A 25,829-nucleotide genomic window follows, 5' to 3' on the forward strand; every position below is an offset into this window, starting at 1 on the left:
TGGGACCGGACCGCAGCAACGCACGGATGCACGCCAAGACCGTAGGATCCTACGCAGTGCTGTAGGGGACCGCACCGCCACTTCCCAGCAAATTAGGGACACTGTTGCTCCTGGGGTATCGGCGAGGACCATTCGCAACCATCTCCATGAATCTGGGCTACGGTCCCGCACACCGTTAGGCCGTCTTCCGCTCACGCCCCAACATCGTGCAGCCCGCCTCCAGTGGTGTCGCGACAGGCGTGAATGGAGGGACGAATGGAGACGTGTCGTCTTCAGCGATGAGAGTCGCTTCTGCCTTGGTGCCAATGATGGTCGTATGCGTGTTTGGCGCCGTGCAGGTGAGCGCCACAATCAGGACTGCATACGACCGAGGCACACAGGGCCAACACCCGGCATCATGGTGTGGGGAGCGATCTCCTACACTGGCCGTACACCACTGGTGATCGTCGAGGGGACACTGAATAGTGCACGGTACATCCAAACCGCCATCGAACCCATCGTTCTACTATTCCTAGACCGGCAAGGGAACTTGCTGTTCCAACAGGACAACGCACGTCCGCATGTATCCCGTGCCACCCAACGTGCTCTAGAAGGTGTAAGTCAACTACCCTGGCCAGCAAGGTCTCCGGATCTGTCCCCCATTGAGCATGTTTGGGACTGGATGAAGCGTCGTCTCACGCGGTCTGCACGTGCAGCACGAACGCTGGTCCAACTGAGGCGCCAGGTGGAAATGGCATGGCAAGCCGTTCCACAGGACTACATCCAGCATCTCTACGATCGTCTCCATGGGAGAATAGCAGCCTGCATTGCTGCGAAAGGTGGATATACACTGTACTAGTGCCGACATTGTGCATGCTCTGTTGCCTGTGTCTATGTGCCTGTGGTTCTGTCAGTGTGATCATGTGATGTATCTGACCCCAGGAATGTGTCAATAAAGTTTCCCCTTCCTGGGACAATGAATTCACGGTGTTCTTATTTCAATTTCCAGGAGTGTATATAGGGACAGGCTCAGCTATGATTTTTGTGTATGGAACTACAAGATGCGCCGGCTTTCTGCTCATCAGATGGAGCTTAGGAAAACTATTTCCATGTTTCTCAGGAAATCTATTTCCAAGTTCCTGTGGAAAAAAAATGGTTCAAATGGCTCTGAGCACTATGAGACTTAACAGCTCAGGTCATCAGTCCCCTAGAACTTAGAACTACTTAAACCTAACTAACCTAAGGACATCACATACATCCATGCCCGAGGCAGGATTCGAACCTGCGACCGTAGCGGTCTTGCGGTTCCAGACTGAAGCGCCTAGAACCGCTCGGCCCCCAGCGCCCGGCTTCTGTGGAAACAACTATAGTTTTTTTAGGTAGTTTTCCATATAAACCCTCCACATTTCTGTTTATTTGAAAAAGCTGAAACACAATCATATTTCATAATTATAAAAAACTTTATTTATATTAAAATGCAAACATCGTGTGACTAGGGCCTCCAGTCGGGTAGACCGTTCGCCGGGTGCAATCTTTCGAGTTGACATCACTTCGGCGACTTGCGCGTCGATGGGGATGATATGATGATGATTAGGACCACACAACACCCAGTTCGTGAGCGGTGAAATTCGCCGACCCAGCCGGGAATCGAACCCGGGCTCTTCGGATTAACGTTCTGTCGCGCTGACCACTCAGCTACCAGAGGCGGACAACTACTGTATTAACATTGTTGGGCTTGAAAATAATTGTTGTTGCCTATTTTTGCCTCGAGACGCCTGAATACTTCTTCAAAAAAATCGCCTGCTGTTGCGTAAGTGTGTCTATAAATACTAATCGAAATTGTAATACACTTTACACTTTAAATGAACTAAACAGTTTATTCATAATGACTGACAGCATGTTACTCGCTAAATAAGTACATTTCTTAACGCAACTTAGTTCTACACTTCACTTAAGGATGTGCCCTAATTGTTTACCAACGACTGCAAGACACATCTGCTGTCACCGTTCGAGAGATAGAAAAACACATGAAAGTACACTAGGTGATACGCCGTTGCATTCTGTGGCGATTCGACGGAACATATCCTCTGGCATTATTGGGGCTCCATGATAGATGGCGCCTTTCAGAGGTCTTCACAGAAAGAAATGAAGAAGAGTCAAATGAAGAGACCTGGTCAGAGATTTTTCTGCAGCATTCCCTCCTAGCCAACGGTCAGGAAAACATTTCATTTAGTATTTGTGGTGCAACACCGGAAGAGTGACCTGCGGAACCGTCGTGTTGGAACAACACACACTGTCGCTTATCCAGAAGTACCTTCTCTTGATGGACAGATAGTATTTTTGCAAGAAAGTATGCATACGTATTTCCATTTTACATCCCTGGGGTAAAGTAAGGCCCCACGTGGAATTCCCAATGATGCTGCACAATACGTTTTGCACATCAAATAGCGCGCAACATCGATTACTGTGATTTCAACTTCAGCCAGTGCAACAGAATTGGAAGACGTAAGATAACGAAATTTCAAACAAAGCGTCAACCTGATCATCCACAGAACACTGTGGAATATTTACTGTGCTGAGTGAAGTTCGAGGTGCTCTGCCACCTACAATTCTTTCTCGTGCGCGTTGTCTTGCAAGAGCAGTAGGGAATATTTATGTCGCAGCAAGCAAGAGTGGGAAAACAGGCTTAAGAGAACTGCAACTATGATATCAGCACTTCTTTTGGCCAATAGCTGGCCAAAGTAACTTGCTTTTCCTTGATTCGTGGTCTGCGTGTAAAACTCGTACTCATTTAGAGTGAACTATCCCTCATGAAAACCACCTGGAACCACTGGACAAATTCAGTCTGTTTGTTTTTCCGTTGCTATGAAACATACTATCGCTCTACCTGTAGCTATGTCTTAAAGGATAACCCGTTTCACAGTAAGCTCCAGGACAGACTGTTTGGCATTCGGTTGCACGCCATCACATTCCACCAGTTATACCGATATATTTCTACGTGCATTCTCTAAGAGTAGAATCCTAGCTGAATGCCGTGCGCGGTTTGTGGCTCCCAAGGAGGTTGCCTTCCATCTTGATTGTGCGAACCCTTATGACAACTGTGGCGCACCATTTTCCATTCGGTGTTCGTGGTGCAATTTAATGATTTATATTGAACATTTCTTGAATGTTGATGTCCAATTTGTGAAGTGTAATAAGTACATCCTGTAGAAGGTTGATCCGTGCTCCTCGGACACTCATTCCCTGTCGTCGTGAGTCATTAGCAGCTAATATTTTTCCTGCCGTAATTGTTAACGCAGCACTTTCAAATGAGCGTTAGTAAAATTGAACTTGCGACCTCGCACTCAGTGGGCTCCTTATTGGTAGCGTGGGCCTGTCTTGCTGCCAATAACGACGAAGCCTCTCATAAAAGGTCTGCTTGGCGGTGTTTGCATCGAAATAACTGACTCTGGCCACACTGCTTTCCATTTTTTGTACATATCTCGGATTCTTTTGCGAAGAGTTTCAGCCTTAACATTAAAAAGGATTATATCACTGTACACGTCTTTTGAAGCGCATTTGAATGCTGCTGAAAAGCATATGATGCTAGTTAAAAAATATACATTCTTCACTATCTCTATTGGTATAGGAATTAACTCTGTATCACATATCCAAGCACGTTCTCCTTAGCGTACTATCATTTGCCGCAAATCTCGTTTCGGTATCTGGAATTGTTTACGAAGTAAAAAAAGTATTACATACCACGTGTCTCACCCTGTATAACCTACGAACTGATGAGTCTATAAAGCGACTGCCGTCGCTTGAGCCAGTCCACTACCGATATTCAAAGATATTGGCGCCGCGTCTCATGGTAACGGCTTGCCCGGAGTTCCGCTAGGGGGCGGTGGGGTTGTGAGGAGATGAGTCTGCAAAGCACTGTACAAACATCGGCTGATGGCTATGTCGTCTCCAGCGAATTCAAGAGGAATGAATCTTGTGGGACAGCGGGGGAGTTGTTCGCATGTCGAGTTGATGTCGCGAGGTTGGCACCATGTTATCGTCGATGGAAGTTTGCCGGCGGCATTTGTAGTGAATGTTTGCAGGGCCATCTGGGTGTGAAGTGCAGTTCGAGTGACGTTTGGAATTTAAACTCAGCATTGACACGCCATTGATTTCTAATATACACCGGGCTTTTAATACTACTCGCCTGATCTGCAGTAAGTCTTCTACACAAGGTGGTCAGAAGCAGTCTGAAAAGCTTGTAAGGATGTTGCAGCGTAGGTTGTCCTGAGAAAAAGTGGAAAGGTACAATTAGTTGTCCTCATAGCGTAGACGACAGCGCACGAGACTGCTCAGCCTTTGGTTCTGCTTCGATCCTCACTATCGTCCCACGTGCAATTTTTGTATCGCTCTCATCTTCGGTTTTACGAACCCAAACGCAGTACAAGTGTGACGACACCGCCTCTGGTGGGCAGCTTGAATATGCGCGCGCAATGGTCATATATGCTAAAGCCGGCCGGAGTGGCCGTGCGGTTCTAGGCGCTAAAGTCTGGACCCGAGCGACCGCTACGGTCGCAGGTTCGAATCCTGCCTCGGGCATGGATGTGTGTAATGTCCCTAGGTTAGTTAGGTTTAATTAGTTCTAAGTTCTAGGCGACTGATGACCTCAGAAGTTTTCGCATAGTGCTCAGAGCCATTTGATATGCTAACTTCAATGCTAATTAGCTTGGAGACGGCGCAACATATAGATTTTAAAATTATAGATTTAACAATTATTACACAGCACAATCTTCTCTGCAAAACTCTTAAAAACTTTTTCGGATTGTTTCTGATCATCCTGAATACTTCATTTAATAAGCGCTACGGAGATACCTAAGAAATCGTTGCAAGTGTTACACTTTTGGACAATTCTGGAATTTAATTAGAAAAACTCGAAAATCTCACGAAGACCCGCTAGAGATATTTTCGGTTAGTAAATTTCTGCCTATACAGGGTGGTCCATTCATAGCGACCGGGCCAAATACCTCACGAAATAAGCATCAAACGAAAAAACTACAAAGAACGAAACTTGTCTAGCTTGAAGGGGGAAACCAGATGGCACTATGGTTGGCCCGCTGGATGACGCTGCCATAGGTCAAACGAATATCAACTGCGTTTTTTTTTTTAAATTGGAACCCCCATTTTTATTACATATTCGTGTAGTACGTAAAGAAAAATGAATGTTTTAGTTGGACCACTTTTTTCGTTTTGTGATAGATGGCGATGTAATAGACACAAACGTATAAGTACGCGGTTTTTTGGTCATCAGTCTTCTGACTGGTTTGATGCGGCCTGCCACGAATTCCTCTCCTGTGCTGACCTCTTCATCTCAGAGTAGCGCTTGCAACCTACGTTCTCAATTATTTGCTTGACGTATTCCAATCTCTGTCTTCCTCTACAGTTTTTGCCCTGTACAGCTCCCTCTAGTACCATGGAAGTCATTCCCTCATGTCTTAGCAGATGTCCTATCATCCTGTCCCTCCTCCTTATCAGTGTTTTCCACATTTTCCTTTCCTCTCCGATTCTGCATAGAACCTCCTCATTCCTTACCTTATCAGTCCACCTAATTTTCAACATTCGTCTATAGCACCACATCTCAAATGCTTCGATTCTCTTCTGTTCCGGTTTTCCCACAGTCCATGTTTCACTACCATACAATGCTGTACTCCAGACGTATATCCTCAGAAATTTCTTCCTCAAATTAAGGCCGGTATTTGATATTAGTAGACTTCTCTTGGCCAGAAATGCCTTTTTTACCATAGCGAGTCTGCTTTTGATGTCCTCCTTGCTCCGTCCGTCATTGGTTATTTTACTGCCTAGGTAGCAGAATTCCTTAACTTCATTGACTTCGTGACCATCAATACTGATGTTAAGTTTCTCGGTGTTCTTATTTCTACTACTTCTCATTACCTTCGTCTTTCTCCGAATTACTCTCAAACCATACTGTGTACTCATTAGACTGTTCATTCCGTTCAGCAGATCATTTAATTCTTCTTCACTTTCACTCAGGATAGCAATGTCATCAGCGAATCGTATCATTGATATCCTTTCACCTTGTATTTCAATTCCACTCCTGAACCTTTCTTTTATTTCCATCATTGCTTCCTCGATGTACAGATTGAAGAGTAGGGGCGAAAGGCTACAGCCTTGTCTTACACCCTTCTTAATACGAGCACTTCGTTCTTGATCGTCCACTCTTATTATTCCCTCTTGGTTGTTGTACATATTGTATATGACCCGTCTCTCCCTATAGCTTATCCCTATTTGTTTCAGAATCTCGAACAGCTTGCACCATTTTATATTGTCGAACGCTTTTTCCAGGTCGACAAATCCTATGAAAGTGTCTTGATTTTTCTTTAGCCTTGCTTCCATTATTAGCCGTAACGTCAGAATTGCCTCTCTCGACCCTTTACTTTTCCTAAAGCCAAACTGATCGTCACCTAGCGCATTCTCAATTTTCTTTTCCATTCTTCTGTATATTATTCTTGTAAGCAGCTTCGATGCATGAGCTGTTAAGCTGATTGTGCGATAATTCTCGCACTTGTCAGCTCTTGCTGTCTTCGGAATTGTATGGATGATGCTTTTCCGAAAGTCAGATGGTATGTCGCCAGACTCATATATTCTACACACCAACGTAAATAGTCGTTTTGTTGCCGTTTCCCCCAATGATTTTAGAAATTCTGATGGAATGTTATCTGCCTTATTTGACCGCAAGTCCTCCAAAGCTCTTTTAAATTCCGATTCTAATACTGGATCCCCTATCTCTTCTAAATCGACTCCTGTTTCTTCTTCTATCATATCAGACAAATCTTCACCCTCATAGAGGCTTTCAATGTATTCTTTCCACCTATCTGCTCTCTCCTCTGCATTAGCCGTGGAATTCCCGCTGCACTCTTAATGTTTCCACCGTTGCTTTTAATGTCACCAAAGGTTGTTTTGACTTTCCCGTATGCTGAGTCTGTCCTTCCGACAATCATATCTTTTTCGATGTCTTCACATTTTTCCTGGAGCCATTTCGTCTTAGCTTCCCTGCACTTACTATTTATTTCATTCCTCAGCGACTTGTATTTCTGTATTCCTGATTTTCCTGGATCATGTTTGTACTTCCTCCTTTCATCAATCAACTGAAGTATTTCTTCTGTTACCCATGGTTTCTTCGCAGCTACCTTCTTTGTACCTATGTTTTCCTTCCCAACTTCTGTGATGGCCCTTTTTAGAGATGTCCATTCCTCTTCAACTGTACTGCCTACTGCGGTATTCCTTATTGCTGTATCTATAGCGTTGGAGAACTTCAAACGTATCTCATCATTCCTTAGTGCTTCCGTATCCCACTTCTTTGCGTATTGATTCTTCCTGACTAATGTCTTGAACTTCAGCCTACTCTTCATCACTACTATATTGTGATCTGAGTCGATATCTGCTCCTGGGTACGCCTTACAGCCCAGTATCTGATTTCGGAATCTCTGTCTGACCATGATGTAATCTAATTGAAATCTTCCCGTATCTCCCAGCCTTTTCGAAGTATACCTCCTCCTCTTGTGATTCTTGAACAGGGTATTCGCTATTACTAGCTGAAACTTGTTGCAGAACTCAATTAGTCTTTCTCCTCTTTCACTCCTTGTCCCAAGCCCATATTCTCCTGTAACCTCTTCTTCTACTCCTTCCCCTACAACCCTACAACTGCATTCCAGTCGCCCATGACTATTAAATTTTCGTCCCCCTTTACATACTGCATTACCCTTTCAATATCCTCATACACTTTCTCTATCTGTTCATCTTCAGCTTGCGACGTCGGCATGTATACCTGAACTATTGTTGTGGTGTTGGTCTGCTGTCGATTCTGATTAGAACAACCCGGTCACTGAACTGTTCACAGTAACACACCCTCTGCCCTACCTTCCTATTCATAACGAATCCTACACCTGTTATACCATTTTCTGCTGCTGTTGATATTAACCGATGCTCATCTGACCAGAAGTCCTTGTCTTCCTTCCACTTCACTTCACTGACCCCTACTATATCTAGATTGAGCCTTTGCATTTCCCTTTTCAGATTTTCTAGTTTCCCTACCACGTTCAAGCTTCTGACATTCGACGCCCCGACTCGTAGAACGTTATCCTTTCGTTGATTATTCAATCTTTTTCTCATGGTAACCTCCCCCTTGGCAGTCCCCTCCCGGAGATCCGAATGGGGGACTATTCCGGAGTCTTTTGCCGATGGAGAGATCATCATGACATTTCTTCACTTACAGGCCATATGTCCTGTGGATACACGTTACGTGTCCTTAATGCAGTGGTTTCCATTGCCTTCTGCATCCTCATGTCGTTGATCATTGCTGATTCTTCCAGCTTTAGGGGCAATTTATCAAAATTTAGGAAGTGGCGGGGATCGAACCCGGGACCGAAGATGTTTTGATTATGAATCAAAGACGCTACCCCTAGACCACAGGTACTACCCCCAAGTACGTGGTATCACGTAACATTCCGCCAGTGTGGACGGTATTTGCTTCGTGATACATTACCCATGTTAAAATGGACCGTTTACCAATTGCGGGAAAGGTCGATATCGTGTTGATGTATGGCTATTGCGATCAAAATGCCCAACGGGCGTGTGCTATGTATGCTGAACGGTATCCTGGACGACATCATCCAAGTGTCCGGACCGTTCGCCGGATACTTACGTTATTTAAGGAAACAGGAAGTGTTCAGCCACATGTGAAACGTCAACCTCGACCTGCAACAAATGATGATGCCCAAGTAGGTGTTTTATCTGCTGTCGCGGCTAATCCGCACATCAGTAGCAGACAAATTGCGCGAGAATCTGGAATCTCAAAAACGTCGGTGTTGAGAATGCTACATCAACATCGATTGCACTCGTGCCATATTTCTATGCACCAGGAATTGCATGGCGACGACTCTGAACGTCGTGTACAGTTCTGCCACTGGGCACAAGAGAAATTACCGGGCGATCACAAGAGTTTTTGCACGCGGTCTATTTAGCGACGAAGCGTCATTCAGCAACAGCGGTAACGTAAACCGGCATAATAAGCACTATTGGGCAACGAAAAATCCACGATGGCTGCGACAAGTGGAACATCAGCGACCGTGACGGGTTAATGTTATGGGAGGAAGGATAATTGGCCCCCATTTTATCGATGGCAATCTAAATGGTACAATGTATGTTGATTCTCTACGTAATGTTCTACCGATGTTACTACAAAATGTTTCACTGCATGACAGAATGGCGATGTACTTCCAACATGATGGATGTCCGGCACATAGCTCGCGTGCGGTTGAAGCGGTATTGAATAGCACATTTCATGACAGGTGGATTGGTCGTCGAAGCATCATACCATGCCCGCACGTTCACCGGATCTGACGTCCCCGGATTTCTTTCTGTGGGGAAAGTTGAACGATATTTGCTATCGTGATCCACCGACAACGCCTGACAACATGCGTCAGCGTATTTTTAATGCATGTGCGAACATTACATAAGGTGAACTGCTTGCTGTTGAGAGGAATGTTGTTACACGTATTGCCAAAAGAATTGAGGTTGACGGATATCATTTTGAGCATTTACTGCATTAATGTGGTATTTACAGGTAATCACGCTGTAACAGCATGCATTCTCAGAAACGATAAGTTCACAAAGGTACATATTTTAATTTAAAAAACCTACCTGTTACCAACTGTTCTTCTAAAATTGTGAGCCATATGTTTGTGACTATTACAGCTCCATCTATCACAAAACGAAAAAAGTGGTCCAACTAAAGCATTCATATTTCTTTACGTACTACACGAATGTGTAATAAAAATGGGGGTTCCTACTTTAAAAATCGTAGTTGATATCCGTTTGACCTATGGCAGCACCATGTAGCGGGCCAACCATAGCGCCATCTGGTTTCCCCCTTCAAGCTAGACGAGTTTCGTTCTTTGTAGTTTTTTCGTTTGACGCTTATTTAGTGAGATATTTGGCCCGGTCACGATCAATGGGCCACTCTATATACACTGTACATATAGAATTTGAAAAGGAAGAGACTTTCGGTTTATAATAATGGGTCACAACATTTTTGTGTCTTGGTTGATTACATAGGAACTTTAATTTTTTAGAGTCGTGATTAGCTTTCTTATTTCAGATGGGGATGAAAGACTAATTTTTGGTTCACTAAATGTTCTCCGTATCGCGTCTTCTGTGAACCATTTTTCTTTCTGTTCTCAACTATTTGCACTAGTTTTGTCATTTTTTTAAAACGTAATTACTAAAAATCTCTGCTACAAATGACCTGTCTTTTAGACTGCTCCCATTCTCTTTAAGAAAATTAATGTCGCCTCCTACGGCTGACAGTGAAGCCTTCAGGGATATTTCAAGCGTCTGTGGGGTTTCGCCAGTGATGCAAATGACGTAACTGGACGAGGAAACCTCTCTCTTAGCTCGGCGACGACTCTCTGCGGCAAAGAGATCACGCTGCGCTTAACACGTTTCCGGCGGCTGGAGGGGTTGGTATCGACTGTGCGTGCTTGAGAGGGGCGGCCGTGGGCGCCGTTTCTGCAGGTCCGTGGGTCGATTCGCTGCCGCCGTAGTCCAGGGCAGGGGGCGCTCAGCTCTCAAACACACATTCAGTGAATTCCTACAGGCCCGTTCTCAGGTTAGAGTCTGAGCTATCTCTCCCTGCTACTGAAAGGGTTCAATTGCGACTGAAAAGTGGTAAGGCAATCGACTTTTTTAAGTGACAGTGAGTTGTTGGGCGGTTCCTTTCCCCTCCAGAAAAACATTGTCGCCTGCCATTATTATTTGGGTTGATTCTGTTGTGGTTGGCAGAAGAGCCAACACCGTGTAACTAGAGGAGGCCGAAATGCACGCGTTTAGCTCACGCAGGCTGGCGTGAAGAGGGAAGAACTATACTGACGTGAGGTCTGGAACATGACAAGGAATGAGAATTCAGGAAGTGGACGTGATTAGTTTCATACTTAACTTTAATCCATTAATGATGAACGTCGCTCTTGACGGTACATGATTCACAATATTATCTGTTCAGAATAGTAAAAATGGTTCAAATGGCTCTGAGCACTATGGGACTCAACATCTTAGGTCATAAGTCCCCTAGAACTTAGAACTACTTAAACCTAACTAACCTAAGGACATCACACACACCCATGCCCGAGGCAGGATTCGAACCTGCGACCGTAGCAGTCCCGCGGTTCCAGACTGCAGCGCCAGAACCGCTAGACCACCGCGGCCGGCCTCAGAATAGTAACTGAATACGGCGCCTTGCTAGGTCGTAGCAAATGACGTAGCTGAAGGTTATGCTAAACTATCGTCTCGTCAAATGAGAGCGTATGTAGACAGTGAACCATCGCTAGCAAAGCCGGCTGTTGAACTGGGTCGAGTGCTACGGAGTCTCTCTAGACTAGACCTGTCGTGCGGCGGCGCTCGGTCTGCAATCACTGATAGGAGCGACACACGGATCCGACGTATACTAACGGACCGCGGCCGATTTAAAGGCTACCACCTAGCAAGTGTGGTGTCTGGCGGTGACACCACAGATTCATCTTCTGAAACAGGTGTGTTTTATACAGAGACGGAAAAAAGTCGCAATACCAAAAAATAATTAATGTAGAGCAATGAAATTTCGGGAATACGTAAGTAACATATCGAAGTGATTACCATTGGAGAATTACAAGTTGGCCGGCCGATGTGGATGAGCGGTTCTAGGAGCTTCAGTCTGGAACCGCGTTATCGCTACGGTCGCAGGTTCGAATCCTGCCTCGGTCATGGATGTGTGTGATGTCCTTAGGTTAGTTAGGTTTAAGTAGTTGTAAGTTCTAGGGGACTGATGACCTCAAATGTTAAGTCCTATAGTGCTCAGAGCCATTTGATTTGAATTACAGGTTAATGTAAGCACGAAATAAGCGGTTGCAAATGTGAAATGCAGGTACATTAATAACCGATGTAGCCCCAAGAATATTGAATGTAAGCATACAAATGTACATGCATTGTAATGTACAAGTGCCGTATGTCAGTTTGTGGGATGGAGTTCCGTGCCTGTTGCATTTTGTCGGTCAATACAAAGACGGTTAATGCTGTTTGTGGATGACGCTGGAGTTCTCGTTTGATGATGTCCCATATGTGCTCGATTGGGAACGGATGTGGTGATCGAGCAGGCCAACACAACATGTCGACACTATGGAGAGCAAATTGGTTACAACAGCGGTATGTAGCCGAGCGTTATCCTGTTAGAAAACAACCCCTGAAACGCTGTTCATGAATGGCAGCACAACAAGTCGAATTACCAGACTGAAGTACAAATTTGCAATCATGGTGCGTGGGGTAACCATGAGAGCTTTCCTGCTCTCGTACGAAATCGAATCCTGGACCATAACTCCAGGTGCAGATCCAGTGCAGCTAGCACGCAGACAGGTTGGCTGTAGGCCCTCAACTGGCCCTCTTCTGACCAATACACGGTCATCACTGGCACCGAAGCAGAACGAGCTGTCATCAGAAAACATAACAAACCTCTACCCTGCCCTCCACTGAGCCCTCGCTTTACATTACTGATGTCGCAAATGGCGATGGTTTGCGGTCAGTGGAATGTAAACTGACAGTAACTTTAAACCAAACCAAAACTGCATGAATTTACGTAACACAAGAATTGATTCTGATGCAACACCCTTGATTTGGAATTGGTCCTCGTAATAAAACAAAACTTTATTAATTTGAAAATAATGGTCCCTGTGGATAATGAATGTCATCCCTGAAATAATAAAATTTCCTACCTTTATCTGCGCAATGGTAATGCTCTTTGCACTGCTTTCTATGCTTTAAATTGTATAGTCAGCAAACAGTTATTGTACAAGGCTGTCGCTTAGCATACATTTTAATTGAATCGAATATGACTGAGACAATAACTTCTTCAGAAAAAACAAAATAAACGGCTCTAAGCGCTATGGGACTTAACATCTGAGGTCATCAGTCCCCTAGACTTAGAACTACTTAAACCTAACTAACCTAAGGACATCACACACATCCATGCCCGAGGCAGAATTCGAACCTGCGACCGTAGCAGCAGCGCGGTTCCGGCCTGAAGCGCCTAGAACCGCTCGGCCACATCGGCCGGCTCAGAAAAACAGTTAATCAAAAATAACATGAATCTGCGATTCACCTAGGGTAAGTAACAATATGGCACTAACTTCAAAATTCGTATTTTGGCTCTTTGAAAATTATTAATGCTTAATTAACACACTCAATTAATTGATTATACTTTAACAATTAGGTTTACGAAATAATTGTATGTGAGTGGTATACATTGTCTCACCATCACTTATGGTTCAAATGGCTCTGAGCACTATGGGACTTAACATCTATGGTCATCAGTCCCCTAGAACTACTTAAACCTAACTAACCTAAGGGCGGCACACAACACCCAGCCATCACGAGGCAGATAAAATCCCCGACCCCGCCGGGAATCGAACCCGGGACCCCGTGCTCGGGAAGCGAGAACGCTACCGCGATACCACGAGCTGCGGACCATCACTTATGAATACGCGCATTGCATTAGTAACAAAACAACTTCTTTACCTTAATTATTTCCAACTTCTGTTGAGATTCCTTTTACAATCAGCGAACATCATAGCATCTTGCATATAAAAATATCAGTGCCCGTAGCGAGTAAGTATACAGGGTGATTAGAATTAAACATTCAATCCGCTGTAGAAATAACACCGCTGGTCAGAATGACGTCAAATTGCAGCAACGGAATATTATCGGAGAAGGGGGAAACGTATGGCAGAAGAAAAATAAATAGTCACACAATGTAGCAATAGATGGCACTGTAAGCATCATAATTTAATAGTGGTCGACTACAAATGACAAATGAATCTTACAGTAATACCTAAGGTGTACGTCTGACGTTAATGTTACTGTTAGTTACGTAAGCCCATCCACCACGGCAAGGTCACATCAGATGGGATGGGAAAAATCAGTTTTTAATTGTCCTGAGGCCAAAAACCGCATAAAAAGCGTAACTCACATCGGTTTTTAACTGTCCTGAGGCCAAAAACCGCATAAAAAGCACCATTCAGAATCAAATCGGATTACTAATTTCCGGGTGACTGGCGCAAAACATGTTCAATGTGCTGTCCACCGTTTTCTGCAACAAGTTGAAATCTAGAAATAGCATGTTCCACAACTGATCGAAGTGTTTCCGGGGTCCCGTTCAAAATGTGTTGCGCAGTGAGTGCCTTCCCTGCAGCTAAGTTTGCAATCGGAGCACTGAACACAACATCTTTCAGATAGCCCCACAGCCAGAAGTCACACGGATTAAGACCAGGTGATCGGGACGGCCAGGCTGTAGGGAAATGGCGGCTGATAAGTCTAGCATTTCGGCAATGGCGCTTCAGCAGCTGCTTAACTGGATTTGCAATGTGCGAAGGTGAGCCATTTTGCATAAAAATGATCCCATCCACACATCCACGCTGGAACGACGTGGTTGCTCAAAAGACACTGATAGCGCTTACTCTCCTCGAAAAAATATGGCCCTATGATAAGTGATGCCGTAAACCCGCACCACACAGTGAACTTTTCAGGATGAAATGGTACTAGTTGATTTGCGTGTGGATTTTCTTTTGCCCATATTCGACAATTCTGTGTATTGACATATTCTGTCACATGGAAGTGGGCTTCGTCTTTCCACAAAATCTTCCACAGCCAGTCATTGTCCACTTCCATGCGAGCAAGAAATTCTAAAGCATAGGTCTATCTTGCTGGCAGGCCAACAGGAAGCAACTCCTGCAATGGGTAATTTTGAATGGCCAACAAAGAAGGATATTTCGTAGGATTTTACGCACCGTGCTCAAGGTGCAATTCTCCATGCACTATATGTTTGCAAACCACCACTCGTCTCCTCCTCCATTGCCGTGGCCACTGCTTCCACTGACGTCGAATCAATTCGTTTCCTCCCTCTACCAGGTCGCACACCAAAAGAATCCATCTTTTCGAATTTCCAAATCATCTTCTCCAGACCCACGGCAGTCATCGGACCAACACCTTTTTTCAAACCCTTCAGTGTCCGGAACTTCTGCAGAGTGACGTGTGCACAGTCATCATTCTAGTAATACAGCTTTACAAGCAAAGCGCGACCCCGCATTGAGACAGCCATGGCGAACGTCGCAGACGCGAAAGGAGGAAAAGCCGTCTACCCGGCTTGTGGCTTTTTTATATCAACTTCAATGGGTCGTGCGCATGATAGGTGTTTTCATTTACGTATTCTGACACATACAGCGCCATCTACTGATCAATTTTCACACTATTTTTTTTCTTCTCCCATACGGCCCCCCCCCCCCCCTTCTCCGATAACATTCTGTTGCAATTTGACGTCATTCTGACCAGTGAATTACAATCACCCTGTATATTCAGTACACATCAGTTTAACACGTCTTTATACTTGAGAGTCCTCCATATAACACTCGATCTAAAGTTACTCCAACACATTACTATAAAATCTTGAATCACCAATCGCTGTTGAGCAGCGATGCTACTACACAATCGATATTACATTTGACCATCTCTGGTTCAATGTAATATTTTCTTACAAAGCTTGAATTTATTTAGTTTGAATACATACCTTTCAGTGTAATTGATCTGGTAATCGAGCAGGCCAAGGTAACAAATCAACTCTTTGTAGAGCGTGTTGGGTTACGACAACGAAATGTGGGCGGGCGTTATCCTGTTGTGAAACACCCACTGTAAAGGTGTCCATAAATGGCAGCACAGCAGATTAAGTAGCCAGATTGACGTACAGTTTTGTAGTCAGAGTGCTCCTGCTGTCAAACGATCCTAGGCCATAACTGCAGGCATAGGTCGAAAACAACACAAAGGATGGGGCCCCTCCACGCCCGCACCAACGTGGTGACCAACACAAAAGTTCTACTGTCACCTCCGTATGCATGTTAGTTTTGAGTCAAGGCGTCACAGGATGCAGGCTGTGATGTTATCCATGCGTCTGGGTAAGGCTACTCATTAAGATGGTCCATCAGGAGATAGTAGTGGTCGAAAGCGATCGAAGTGTAGCGGCTGTAAGAGCAGAGGAAAAAAAGTGCCAAGGCCAGCGCCAAGGGAAAAAAACCTCTGCGACAGTAGGACGGGTAGTAAGAGCAGTAGCGGTTTGCTAGCTGCGACAGAGCATGCAAGGTGAGGGGGGTTAGCGTGAGGTATCGTGCAACGTTACCTACGTACTGCGTGGTCGTTCGCTGGGTCAGTCCGGTGCCGCGGCTGGGCTCCCTCGTTGTCTCCTGGGCCGGCCGCAGTGGCTTACTCCCTGTAACATAAAAGTTCGGCGCGGCAGCGCGGCGACGCTTGCGCGATGAAGACTGCCCTGGCGGTTTTCTTCTTTGCACCTTTCACCTGCGGTGCTGCTGGGGCAACCGCTGGGACAGGCGCGCGAACATCCTTCTGCGAGGTCGCAAGAGTGTTCGCAGGTACGACTGCACTGAGGCCTTGGGCGAAGACTGCTCGCAGTTGCCTCAAGGCCTCTTCCTTCTCTGCATCCACGGCGGCTGCGAAGGCAGCCCTCTCCGCCGCCATGACGGCTTTGAGAGCTGCTGTGGCCTCCTTCACGGCGATGCCGAGCTCGAGGTCACATCTCTTCGCGGGAGGGCGAGCTGCGTCCTGGCTGCCCGTTTCCGAGCGGCCGTCCCCGCCCCTGGCAGGTGGATCTGCTGCTGCGCCGTCCCTCAGCTGCACCGGGCTGATCTCCGCCCTACGCCGTTTCCGACGTCGTCTTCTCTTCTGCTGCTGCGTCGGTGCGGCCGCGGCCGCTTCGCCGCCCCCGGCACGGCTGCGGCTAGAGAAAGCCGCACAACCGCGCCAACTGGCGACGTGCGGGCCGCCACACCGGACACAAGTCGGCAGAGCGTTGCTGCCGCGGTCGCAGGCGCGGCTGTCGTGCTCACCTGAGCACTTGACGCACCGCGCCGCGTTGCGGCAGTACTTCGCAACATGGCCCTCGCCCTGGCACCTGAAGCACTGGGGCTGAGGATCCATGGCGGTCGGGAGAGCCTCCGTCGTAACCGGGAAGCCCAGCAACTTCCGCAAGTCGAAGATGTCGCTCCCGCCGTCGACCGTTTGCACGGTCACGGCATAGAGCGGCGCCCTCTTCCTGTTGGTCCAGTTGTGCAACCTTGCGGCTGCATTACCAAACCCGGCTCGCAGCAGCCCTTCCCGGACCGCTGCCTCGTCACAGCACCAAGGCAACCCCCTGAGGAGTGCCTTAGTCGTCTTCATCCTTCCTACGAAAGGTGCCTTCTCACGCGCCGGCGGCGCGTCGACGATGTGGTCGGCCACTGCGACCTTGATCGCCCTGTGGTCGGCCACGTTTGCGGCTCGAACGCAGATCAGCGAGTCTGTATCGACAGACTCGTAGACCACCTCGTTCCGAGCGCAATTCGTCATGGTGTCGAACAGCGCTGTCCACCCGCCTTTGCACTTGACGTACAAAGGGGGGACAGGCCGCGACTCGTCTTCTCGGGAGTTCCTTGCACGGTCGGCAGACTCAGAGAGTCGCACAACCGAAGGACCCTTCGTAGCGGCAGGTTTCCTCTGCGCACCCTTCTTTCCCATGCTGCGAGGCGCGGAACACGACAATTTGCACGCGTTGTCAAAACAACGCACGACAATTTGCTCTCCGCAGCGCCCACAGCACAGAAAACCTCTTCACGAGCTCTCAACGGCCGAGTAAGCGAAGAGCGCAACAGCAGCGATGCGCTCGCCTCGCCAGCTCAGGCCGCTCTCGCATAGGTCGAGTGTGTCCATCACAACCCATGACCTGGCCTCCTTTCACCCAACACACGGCCATCGCTAGCACCAAGCCAGAAGCAGATTTCGTCAGAAAACACAATAGATTTCCACCCTGCCCTCCCATGAGCTCTGAGTTGACACCACTGATTCTACAAATGACGGTTGTTTGGGGTCAGTAGAATGCACGCTACAGGACATGTGGCACCGAGCTGTCCTTGAAGGAACCGATTTGTCGCTGCTGTGTCAGCTGCTGCTCAAATTGCTGCTACAGATGCACTACGATACTCGAGAGCCACACGCCGAACATGGTGCACTTCCCACTCGGTAGTGCCACGTGGGCGTCAAAAGGACTGATCTTCTTCGATCGTACATTCTGGTGACCACCGCTGCCAACTATAATGTACAATGGCTACACTGCCGCCAAGTCTTTCTGCATTATCGAAGAAGGAACATCCAGCTTCTCATAGGCTTATTACACGACTTAGTTCAGACTCAGTGAGGTGTTGATAATGGCGTCTTTGTCACCTTCAAGGCATTTCTTTCTGACGTCAACTCACCTCGTCCAAACCGGCCGGTGTGGCCGAGCGGTTCTAGGCGCTTCAGTCTGCAACCGCTCACCGCTACGGTCGTAGGTTCGAGTCCTGCCGCGGGCATGGGTGTGTGTGATGTCCCTAGGTTAGTTAGGTTTAAGTAGTTCTAAGTTCTAGGGGACTGAGGACCTCAGAAGTTAAGTCGCATAGTGCTCAGAGCCATTTGAACCATTTTAAACCTGATCTTCTCCTAGTGGTGCTACTAACACCACTCCCGTGCGACTGGTGTGAAACCTAAATAGACTCCATCTTTCAGATGTAGAAACATGCTTATCGACTTTCGTTTGAGTCACACAACTCCTGAGATTTTTTTCCGTTAGAGCAGTTGCACGACGTAACGTCACGGAAAGTTGATTGTAAGTTCATACCTTCATCGGTGTGCCAAAGTGTTTGCCAGCTATTATTTACAGGACACGTACCTCAGCAACTAACAATCAGATAACGCTCTTGATTATCATCTTTCCTAATTAGTCAAAATATTATCACCGCTAATACGGCAATGATGAATGCCGCTTGGCTGCATTTCGGGCAGGTGAGGTAAATGAGGAAAGTGAATAAGTGGAGAAGAGATGAATGAGTATTGTGGTGTCACCGCCAGATAGGTGATAGCCTTTTAAATCGGCCGCGGTCCGCTAGTATACGACGGACCCGCGTGTCGCCACTGTCAGTAATTGCAGACCGAGCGCCGCCACACGGCAGGTCTAGAGAGACGTCCTGGCACTCGCCCAGTTGTACAGCCGACTTTGCTAGGAAAGGTTCACTGAGAATTACGCTCTCATTTGCCGAGACGATAGTTAGCATAGCCTTCAGCTAAGTCAATTGCTACGACCTAGCAAGGCGCCATTTATCCTTTGCTATGTATCTAATGAAGCATGTACAGTAACAAGACCAATGTTCACCAATTGTGGATTAAAGTTAAGTATTCCAGCAGCTACGTACTTTTCTTTATAGCATTCATTCCGTATCCTGTTTCAGACCTCACGCCAGCCTGCGTGAGTTTAACGCGTGCATTTCGGCCTCCTCTCTCAATTAGTGTGCGTAGTGTTGGCTAACTGCCAACACTACAAGTATCGTTCTAGCGGCGATACGTACCGCAGTCTGTAGAATCCACTGAGATAATCAACTTTGACCGAGGACAGATTGTTATGGTCGCGGGAATGGGAATGGACATCTGTGGAAGCGGCCCATTATGTATCGCTTGCTATTTTTGTATCAATGGAAGGTAGTTGAAGAATGGTGAAACCACGAGCAGGCAACAAAGTGTTAGACGTCCGCACCTCATCACAGAACTTGTAGGTCAGAGGCTTGCCCGTTCTGTATAGCATGGTAGGTACCCATCTATGGCGGATGTGATGGCATAGTACAGCGTCAGTGCAGGCATAAGTGTTTCGGTACACGCGGTCAAGTGCACATTGCTGAATATGGGGATCCACAGCAGACGACCCCCATCTGTTCCCATATTGCCCCAATGATATCGACAGTTACGATTGCAGTGTACACAAGATGCTCGAGATTCGACTGTGGCTCAACGGAAATGCAAATCTACCAGTCAGATAGCTTCCCAGACGACAATAGCATCTTCCAGCAGGATAGGTGTCCTGTCACAAAGCCAGAATCGTACTACAGCGGTTTAATTATCGTGGCAATGAGCTCACATTGATGTCTTGAGCAGCAAAATCACCTCATCTGAATCTGATGCAACACATCTGGAACGGTGTCGGGTATCAGGGCTGTGTCCTAAGCTACTGGCTCGTAGTTTACGGAAATTGCGCGATCTATGCGTAGATGTCTGTGCCACTTGCCTCCGGAAACCTACCGAGGGCTTATCGAATCTATGCCATGCAGATTCGCTGCGTTCAAAAGGTTGATCAGCACGCTGTTAAGCAGCTGGTCATAACGTTTCGGATCATCAGTGTACCTTGGGCGTCGTCCCATGGGCTCTCTGGATGACAATCGTGGGCAGTAACGATACTGTCATCATTTATTTTCGTTATGTATGTAGCTTCCTTGGGCGGCGTATTTACACTATGTGACCACAAAAATAAAGCATCCAGAATGGACGACGAAACAAAATGAAGCTTCACTAGTTGCGAACGTATCTACAAAATCGAGTCCAATTTACGACAAACTTACCTATTCTGAAAAGCCAAAACACTATGACTACTGCCCACCACGACGTTCGATGCCACCTGATGGCCTTGCGGTCACGTGACGCAGTAACAAAAGTATGTAAGCGGATCAGACACGGACGGGAGATCATCTTAGTGAAGATATGGCCTGCAAATGGGGAAATCCATTCAGGTAAGAGCCTTGACAAAGAGCAGATTATTATTACGCACAGCCTATGAACGAGTATCTCGAAAACTGCGAAGCTGGTCGAATGTTCACGTGCTACTGTAGTGAGCGTCTACGGAAAGAGATAGAGTTAAACTACAACTAGGCGTTAAATGGTTGGACGTCAACGGCTCTTCACAGAACATGGGGTTCGGAGTCTTGTCTGCTCTGTAAAATAGGATAGTTGGTGATCTGTGGCATCTTTGCCGAAAGAGCACAATGCTGGTGCACGCACAAGTCTTTCGGAGCACATCGATCATCTTACATTGTCGAACGTGGAGCTCCGCAACAGACCACTCCTATGTGTTCTCTTGTTGACCCAACGACATCGTAAATTAAGATTTCAGTGAGCACGGAACCATCGGGATTCGACCGTCGATCAATAGAAACGTGTCGGCTCTTCGGGTAAATCGCATTTTTATACACTAGGTCGATGGACGTCTCCACAAACGCCGTCATCGAGGTTAACGGTGGCTCGAAACGTGCAATGCGCCACGGGCGCAGGCCGGTGGGAGCAGTATTATACTGCGGGAGACATTACCCTGCGCTTGCGTGGTACCTGTGGTAGTAATAGAAGACACACAGAATGCTGCGAACCACCTGCACGTCTTCGTGCTTGATGTCTTCTCCGATGTCGATGTCATCTTTCAGCAGTATAATTATTCGTGTCTCGGAGTCAGGACCGTGCTACAGTGGTTTGAGAAGCACCATAGTGAACTCAAGTTGATGTCTCAGCGACCAAATTCGCCTGATCTACATCCGATGGAACCCACCTGGGTTGCTATTGGGCCCTATCACCACGTATGCAAATCAGTGGCTCGTTATTTACGCGAATTACATGAACTGTGGGCACACACCTAATGCCACATACCTCCACAAACCTGCCAACAAACTGTTGGATCTCTCATACGCAGAATAAGTTACGTATTTCATTCCAAAGACGGACAAAAAATCTATTAAGCAGATGATCATAATGTTTTCGCTGCTCATTGTATATGTGGTGCTGTGCATTATCATGTAACTCGCTAACGTCAATGTTGATTGAAACGGCGCAACGTATCGATATTTTTTCCTGAACAATTGTTTCTCAGCACATTCTACGCTGAAACACTCTTACAAGCTTTTCAGACTGTTTCTGGCCACCCTGTATATATATTATACCTAAGTACTTGATATTATCCGGGTACATATTTACCCCAGTATTCTGTTAGGCCATCTGCTCCTTTCCCCTCTGCCAATCGCCTCCTGCCTCCTATCTGTGTCCATATCCTTATCCCCCCTCCTCGTCCATATCCTCCTCCGCACCTTCTCTCTCCATTACCAAATTATCACCCCCGCCGCAGTAGCAGGCATTTGGTTCTTTCGCCCACAGTATTTCTTTCCGGATAGTAAGTAATACCAAGTTTGTAAATAATAGACTTCGGCTATCAGTCGTCCTTTTTAAATTTTATTGGCAGATCTAGATTTAAGCTACAAACTTGCCGTTCTCAATGCACTATCATTTTTGATCAATGCATGTAATGCATGAATACTAGTATTCAATGAACTGTCGATGAAGCCCGACCAACAGGCATCACACGCATTGATCAAAAATGATAGTGCGTTGAGAATGGTTAGTTTCTAGCTGAATTCTAGATCTGCCAATAAAATTTAAAAAGGACGACTGATACCTGAAATCTGTTATTTACAAGTCAATATAACAAATATGAAGTCTCGAAATCGACCCTGGGACAAAAATTTGTAAAACCATCCGTGCAGCCTAAGACTATTTTATTTATTGTTATTGTAACAACCTTGTGTCTTAGAGGCTCAATTTGCGACCTTCACTTCCTAATAACTTGAAATATTGTGAACCTGGGTGACAGAAGATATTATTTTTGTTGACGTCTACACTACCGCCACCAATTTCAAAGTACCGCACCTACGTCGCCTTACCTGAAATTCTGTGAAGTTCTTACGGAAGATAATTCCCGTATTGTACGTCCCAAACAGACTGGAGTTTCTTGTGAAGCAAGACTTAAGCATTCATATGTACACATCGTGGAATTCTTGAACAAAGGAAGACCTGCAAGGTAATAAAAACCTGAAGACCAAACGTATGATCAGCGCAGTAAAATGTGTGAATAAGCAATGTAAATAACATTACTCGTCAAGGATAAATGCAAGTACGTAATCCGTCTAACATGCCCTCCGAACATGCACGAGAAAAATGTCTCAATCACGTCTGCACGATGTGCTGCCAGGAATCAGTGCCCTTTGTGTTTAAACTGTACGAGGCATCCAACCGAAAAATAGACGCCCTGCACTCTGATTGGACAGCGCCTGTCAAAGCTTCCGCGTAACCCAGGCCCCCATAACCGCACGAGTGATCGACTGTGAAGAGCGGACAAATTGAATAGCTGGCCGGCGGCCATTAGAGTGGTAAACTGACGCGCGGAGTTGTTTATACATCGATTTTGGTTATAAAATGCCTTCCCTTGAGTTAGGTCGCAAACATAATGCCTCATTTAAATACGTTACTACAATATACTTTTTAATTTATGAACAAACAGCAACTAGTCACTGTTTATGAATTTATCTTACGTACTACATGGAATCTGCCGTAGCTAAAAGTTATGTACTGGACCCCTAGCATTTTTCGTAGTTCATTTGCGATAGATGTACGCAAAATGCATCAAAATACTCGAAGATTTACCCACTATATTAATAGATATTTTCTGGCTCTACCTTGCTTTCGATTTTATGACGAGAAGTGCGTTATATATGGCATAGTGCTTTGGCAACTCAAGACCAAATTATCAAGTTTCAACCTAACCTAGACCACGAAAACACTACCGATCAGCCAACTTTCTTCAAAATGATCAGAACATATAAAATGGTATTCTGTCGGTCGGAAATCTTGCCTCCTGACAGCGTGTAACCATTTTTGTAACAGCTGTGGTTTTGCGAAAGGAAACCTGCAAATAGATACACAGACATTATGCTAATACCGTGTTACAAAAACATTTATTAAGCAAGTGCACTGACATACAAAACAACTTAAAATATTCACATACCTGTGAAATGTAATATTTGTTCCTTTCTCGAATTTATTTGTACAATTAATCGCTGCACAACTCTTCACCATTGTACTTCTTTTGATTGGAACGTACAGACAGTAGAATTACGAGTAGTGAATACTGTATGTACGCCCCAACAAATATACAACGTTGAATCAGGGTCTTCATAAACAACAATACTACACAACACATCAGACTACAACCACTATAATGGCGTCCAACCGAAGGTTCAAATTATCCCGCGACTGCAGCGCCATCAGTGAGTCTAGTTATTTTTTACAAGGTCTTTGCCGCGCGATTATGTAACACGCTCGCGTTGCAGCAGCCGCCTTTCAATTATTTTCTATTATTTATACGCCTTTTCGCGTGTGTCAGTCTATATTAAATTCATTTCTGTTTTTCTCCTACCTCTTCTCTGCTGTTGAGCCTTCTTTATAATTTTTGCCTTGACATATACAATTTTGTTTGTTAACCAATTTCTTTGGCGTGTGTGGCTTTACGAAGGACAAAAATACCTCCAATGCCCGTGTCAGTAACGCTCACTCCAACCTTTAAGTCAACGCTATATCCGGCAAATAAGTCTTCAAAGCGCACTCGCTTCACAACGTAGCTCTGTGTTTAAGTGCTGAATATCTGATTAGCGGTCGGGTCAAAGGTCGCGACCACCGCTGAAAGCCGTTCTCGTCCTCGGTTAGCTGTCGTCAGCAGTGCTCTGGAGACGTTTGAAGTTTCCAGAATACCCTCCCCCCCCCTCCCCCTCCTGCCCTGGCGCCGAGTCGGGCCTTGTACTGCTCTGCTCCGTCTTTCTGAAGTACTCTTATTTGCACCCTCCGCCCAATTACCCTCACTTCCCTTTGACGCGCTTCCGCCGTCGCCGTTTCGCGACTCCAGAAGGGACGACAAGTGTCTCCGGGGTTTCCCGTTGCAACCAGGACGACAACTCGTACCGTATAAATTCTACACCTAATTTACCGACGGGTGCGGCAACCGGGGAGTGTGACAAGGAAAAGTTGTGATTTATAATTCCGGGAGAAGGTAATATTTCTTACTCGCAGGATTTCGTTCATCGATCAGTTAAGTGAGCAGAACTCATTTGTATTTCTTGTGTTTGCTGTTGTGATGATGCTCTCAGAAGATTAACAAAGCCCGAACAAATACATGCATGGCACTATATACGGTCAGCCAGAACACAAAGAACTTTCGGAGATTATAATATGTAGGCTACTAAAACAAGATAAAAATGTTCAGTCGACATCGACATGGGCTCCAAAAAGCATACCGTAAGAGCTATGAGCACCACCTTCGTTAGTGCGAAAGACATCAGGTTTGCATTTTAGGGCCCATGTTTACTATATATATATATGTATATATATATATATATATATATATATATATATATATATATGTGTGCGTGTGTGTGTGTTGTTTCGTACTACTACTCTGCAAAATATGGAATGTGAAAAGCGTGATGTAGAAGAAATGTATTTCACTGTGTCGAAGATAAACGAGTGCTCATAGCTCTTCAGGTGTGGATTTTAGAGTCCATGTTTATGAGAAATTCTGCGCAAATTGGTAGGGCCAGTGATGTTTGTCAAATTATTCAGTCTCTCTGACGATAAAAGTTTCGTGCATTTCACTATGTCAGTGTGAGAGATGCCATGGTACAGGGTATTTTCAACAGTTACACAGTGTGTTAGTGTGAGAACCCACACGTATAGCTTGTAAGTAGCGAGGTTAGATAGACCGGAATCAACTCCTCATGGGGTCTTTTACACTCGATAGCGTGATTGTGGTGGCTTCTTTTTAGGGAATTTCTACACTCTCGTTTAGTCAAATGCTAAGACGGTCTTCAGTTTGCGTGTATTCATAGTCAACACCTTCCGTAATTTAGTTGTATACGTCCAGATCGCTGCCCCAACATACACTATGTGATCAAAACTATGCGGACACCACCAAAGACACTCATTTTTCATATTAGATGGATTGTGCTGCCACCTACTGCCAAGTACTCGATTTCAGGGATCTCAGTAGTCATTAAACATCATGAGAGAGTAGAATG

This window comes from Schistocerca serialis, chromosome 7, assembly GCF_023864345.2.
Source record: "Schistocerca serialis cubense isolate TAMUIC-IGC-003099 chromosome 7, iqSchSeri2.2, whole genome shotgun sequence".
Taxonomy (NCBI): Eukaryota; Metazoa; Arthropoda; class Insecta; order Orthoptera; family Acrididae; genus Schistocerca; species Schistocerca serialis.